Here is a 6090-nt window from a genome sequence, read left to right as displayed (position 1 = left end):
TTCATTCATTCACATAATGTCAAGAGTTTAGTCATTTGGAGGGATCATAAGATTAAAAAAAAAAAAAAATGGATGTCCAAAGGAAAGTAAATATATCTCTAGATAATACAAACCTGAAATTTAGAAAACTAATTTTCAAACTCACATAGTAAACATCAATTCATAAAGATCTAAAATTGGAGAAAGAGATGAAGTGATCAGAAGAAATTTAGTAATGTAAATTGGGGAAAAAATTCAATGGATAAGTGGAAGAAAGTTATGATTACACAAGGTAATTTGTAGAATATAAATAAAACTTGATACCAAGGTTTGATCGAATACACTCACATTTGATAGATGGGACAAGTGGAGAACAAGAAAATTACATTCCAATGGCTCTAGGAACATGTTATGATTATTGAACATGAATGATTGTAAGGGATCTCACATGCATGAAGTGGAAGAAAAATCGGTGTGAAGGATCTTGTCACTCAAACATTCAACTTGAAATTAATATAAACTATGTAACCCTTGACTTAAAAATTAGTTTTTATACGTTCTCAAGAATCACTAATCAATCTAGGACACTTTCCATGAAATAAGAGTTAAATTCTAATGCTTTAAACAAGGCTAAAATGAAGAGATATTTGACTCTTTCAAAACATTCTTCGAAATCATTTCTCTAAACAAAGTGTTTTTTACTACTCCAATGTATTTTGTATAGTATAAAAGAAACCCTTCCAAAATTTAATTACCTCTACATTTCAAAATGGAAAATAATACAAGCTTCCTACAATATTAAGAATATTACATTGACACTTGGTGTATGATCTATCTAGTGATAAAGAATACATGTACAATGAATACAACCTATTACATAGGACCTGTGTGTGTATATTGGTTGCAAACCATATTATAGTTTATGTGGCATTTGGTTAATGTTGAGGACTGTCTCCCTTTTAACCTATAATAACTTGTGACTCTACATTAGAGGCTTCCCAACCTTGCGCTTTCAACAGTCATGGAGGTCTTCGAAAAGCACCTCAATGTTGCTGGATAGATCACTGCAAGTCTAATGGTGCGCCTGGGCACATGGATCTTTGAGGATTTCTGATCTCCTCGTGGCCCTCTTGATGTCTTTTGAATCTCGTGGACTCGGGATGTTTGATGCTAGCTTAAGCTTAGGAGGGGTAGCACTAGTAAGGGCTACAAAACCATAGAGGTTGTGAAAAAATGTTGCCATATATTATGTTGGTTGTAGAACCTCTGCAAGGAAACCATAACTAAATCTATGTTGAATGGCAAAGTTCGCAGAGAGAAGCGCCACAGTGAAGTTAGTCGGGGACCTTAATCTTATAGTCCAATTTGATAAACTGATGTGATTGGTCTCAGGGAAGACCTAGCCATGGAATCCATTGATTGGCTCCTGATATTATGCCTTATTATTGTTGGCAAAAAGGAGGGTGACGTGGTCCAAAGGCTGCATCCGGAAGTATTTTGATCGACAGTGCACCGAGTGGGTGGGGAAATGTAAGTTGGGCCACTATGGAAGACACGTGAGCATGACGGTCTTGTTATTAGCCGGGGTGGACCCACCTAGTCAACCAAACCATCGACTCAACCCCAGAGCAATCTCAAGAGTGCATGAGAAAGGGGGTGGGGTTACCAATGGTAGGATCTCATGGAAATATTTTGATGTGTAACAATTAGAAACAATGAAGGTGTCAAGATGTGACCAACCGACCCACGTGGCTCGGGGACCATATCTTAGAGAGTTTATTTTTGGCATGGCAAAGGTATAGAAAGGCTGATTGCGCATTGGGCTAGCTAGGCTTACAAATTAGAGGCAGGGAGTGTTCCCATTGATCGAGATGGAGCCCATATGACAACTCATCCCTAAGGAAAAAATCCCATGAGATAAAGAGGGAAGCTCATTTCAAAGGAACGAGATGACGTGGTGCTAGGATGACTTGGCACAGGGTGTTGTGAATCTATAACAACATGTTCCAATTAGAGGTAGAGTCCATATGGAGGCATGGCCCCCCGATCCACATAAACTCAAGGTGTTCCTCCCCACAAGTTCAAAAGGTGCATAGTATGGAAGTGTAGGAGTGTGGGTTGGGATGGCATGTCCCGGTGGTCCCCACCCTGGAGGGACAAGAATATTAGCTGAGGCTACATCATACTTACCATGAAATTTTCCACATCCCAACCAACATATAATACATATGCCTATCCTTCAGTGAACAAATAAGGGCTATACACATCACATAGGGATTCCTCCCCATATCCTTTCCTCATGGACATAATGGTCCCAAGAATATCAGATCACATCAACCAACCAATGGTGATGGTATGCCATGAGTACTCATTTCCCCATATGCAGTTATTCAAAAATCCAAAGAAAATACCATATCCAATGTCACAACCATTGGTTGTCCAAACCTTCAAAATGCTAGCTAGAAAACACATGCATTGCCCAAGCATTTATTAAATAACATTTTAAACATCATTGTAGTTAGTATACACTCCAACTAACACTTGCGAGTAGGATACCCTCAAATCACATTCAGATATTACCCATAGGGTTGAGCTCCACCCTAGATATAGGGATCTATGCATTAGTACCATGCTACATATTTGGATCACAAGGTGACCCTTCAATTGTGCACGCCATAAATGATTTAAAACCAACTTTTAACACCTAAAAATTTGTTTTATTAGTTTTATAAAAATTATTATGAAACCCCCTTATTGAGGGACCTACCATTACTTAGCCATGATAGAGCCCATCCAGTCCAAGTGTTGAACCTAGATGCTATGATGCCACCTTTAACAACCCTCCCCACCTGCCCTAGTGGGATGGATACTACTTGATAATCCAATTACCCTTATACTATTGAGGAATGGGATTAAAATGTTTTTATCTTTTCCTCAATTCCATTTCCCGTGCCGAGGATCTGAATTGGCTTAATTGAGGGTTATGGCTTCTCTCTTTTCACTTGAGCACCAAGACTCAGAACTCCATAGCTTCATTTTATTAACTTTCCATTGGCCCTACCATATATATATATATATATATAGATATATATATATATATATATATATATATAGATATATATATATATATATATATATATATATATATATATATATATATATATATATATATATATATATATATATAGATAGATTACCTTGTCTTATCATATGATTGACTGCTCATATGTAGGGCCCTGCCTCTACGCCTCGGTGCCAATAAAATTCCACCATGTCGCTTGCTATGGTGGTCCCCGTCAATGTCTCATAAAAGACGTGGAATTTCTAGGCAGATCCCACACATTCACACTTCGATGTCATCATGCATAATTCCAACAGGATAACGTGCACATAAGTTATGGGGGGTTCACCCCTCAAAATGGGCGGTAAGAGGAATATCATCGATCATCAGATCAACAACTCACATTCATTCTGACACCCTCCCTCACCCTTTTTGAAATGACAACAAGAGGTTTCAGAGAATGAATTATTAGGTTTTCCAATTTTCTTATGGTTTTTGTTGATAGGCACATGACATCAAGATGGGCCCCCTTTCTCTGACCACCATGTCATCCCACTTCACCTTTTCTTGAAGCTTTCATCCACTACTTACCTTTATACCTCCATGATGGGGCCTATAGGAAATTTCATCATGATCCTTCCCCTCCCAACAGATCAACTCGGCCTCTCTTCTTGTCCCTCAAGGGTTGGGACCACCAGGACACATCATCCCAACCCCAACACCCCGACACTTCCATAATATGCACCTTTTGAACTTCTCGAGAGGAACCCCTCAAGTTTACGTGGATCGGGGAGCCATGCCTCTGCATGGCCCCTACCTCTGATTTTCACGTGTCGTTATATAGTCAGGACACCCTATGAGAGGTCATCCCAACACCACGTCATCTCGTTCCTTTGAAACAAGCTTCCCTTTTTAGCTCACAAGATTTTTTCCTTAGGGATAAGCTATCATATGGGCTCCATCTCGACCAATGGGAACACTCCCCGCCTCTAATCTATGAGCCTAGCTAGCCTAGTGCCTAGTCAGCCTTACTATCCCTTTTCCATGCCAAAATCCAAATCTCTATGATATGGTCTACGGGCCACGTGGGTCGGTTGGTCATGTCTTTGCACCTTCCTTTCTTCCAATTGTTACACATCATAACAGTGCCTTGACATCCTACTACTGGTCACCCTGCCTCCTTTCTCATGCACTCTTGAGATTGCTCTAGGGTTAACTCGAAGGGTTGGCTGACCAGGTGAGTCCACCCCAACTAATAAATTGACTATCAGGATCACATGTATGCCATAATGGCTCGGCTTATATTTCCCCACCCTCTAAGTGCACTGTTGATCAAAAGACTTTCAGATGCAGCCTCCAGGCCACGCCACCATCCTTTTCGCCAACTATAATAAGGCATAATCTTAGGAGCTAATCCATGGATTTTATGGCTAAGTCTTCCCTTAGACAGATCACATCAGTTTATCAAATTGAACTATAAGATGAAGGTCCCCGCCTGAATTCACTGTGGATTTTCTCTCTGCAAACTTCACCATTCAACATAGATTTAGTCATGGTTTGGTTGCAGAGGTTCTGCAACTATCAGAATCTATGGCAACATTTTTCCACAACCTTTATGGTTTTCTATCCCTTACAAATGTTACCCCTCCTAAGCTTAAGCTAGCATCAAACAACCTGAGTCCATGGGATTCACAAGACGTCAAGAGGGCCACAATGAGATCATAACTCCTTAAAGATCCATGTGCCCAGGCACCATTAGACTTGCAGTGATCTAGCTAGCAACACTAAGGCGCTTGTTGAAGACCTCCAGGACTATTGAAAGCATAAGGCTGGGAAGCCTCTAATGTAGAGTCACAAGTTATTATAGGTTAAAAGGGAGATAGTCGTCAACATTAACCCAATGCCACATAAACTATAATATGGTTTTCAACCAATATATACGCACATGCCCTATCTAATAAGTTGTCTTTATTGTAATCAATTGGCTGCAACAAACAACGTTCTTGTGTTGATCATGCCATATTTTTTTTTAGGGCCTTATGGGCCTTTCAATTCTTTTAGCATTTCATAGTATATTAACCATTCATGTGGATTATAAGATCACAATTTATATCATTTGTGTTTACATACACCATTTCAACCCAAAAATGAAACCACATGTTCATTATGTTTACAAGCATCATATCAATCTAGAAATGCAAACACATGTTTATTAACATTGCAGATACATAAGAACACTTATCTTGGAATGTTCTTGGCAACTAAGTTTGGGACAAGGAATCTCCACCCAACCATAGATAGTTGTCACCAAGGTTACTTGCAATAGTCACACCCGATCTAGATTATAAGGCTTGAGGTGGAGCGCATTCAAGAGAAACCTTCAACGAATACACAGTTGAGCCATATCACAACTAGGGCACCCTACCTTCGTACTGAAGGAAAATCACTACTCTTTGTCATGTTTATACCTAATAAGTTTCGATAGGTCCTTTAGCTATTTTATTAGTCTCCTCAAAGCTCAACAACATAGCTCTAAGTCCTTCTTTATATCCCTCTTCTCTCTTGTTATATGTTGAATGTTGGTCAAGTGTGTGAAGGCCTCAATGAATGAATGAGATGAAGATCCCTTCTCTTTTCCTCTTCTCTTCTCCCTTTCTCCATGAGATTTGAATAGGACAATTGAATGAGAGAATCCCCTCGCCTTTCCTCCACCTTCTCTTTTCTCTCATGCGCAGGAATTTCCTCTCATTGCCCTTGCTTCGAGTGTAGTCAAATCTTCATAACTTTTATCCTCCCTTCCTTGTAAGGTTTTTCAAGATAGCATGGGCATGCATACTTCTCTTGCAACCCAATTTAATTCTACAAAGTAGTACATTAAAACGCACCCACCAACATTTAATGGCTTACATGATGAGTTCAGGTTTTCATGTCGCGAGAAAATCGTGAAAATATCAAGCGAGTCACCTCCTGAGCTAACCAAGGAGTGATATTTAAATTAGCATTCCCTCAAGCAATCTCCTACCTGAGGCAATGGAATTCGTGTCCCTCTC

Source organism: Pinus tabuliformis, chromosome 7 (assembly GCF_031772625.1).
Source record: "Pinus tabuliformis cultivar Carrire ecotype Pingquan chromosome 7, CPIR1, whole genome shotgun sequence".
NCBI classification, from domain to species: domain Eukaryota; kingdom Viridiplantae; phylum Streptophyta; class Pinopsida; order Pinales; family Pinaceae; genus Pinus; species Pinus tabuliformis.
Note: the sequence above shows the minus strand (reverse complement) of the source record.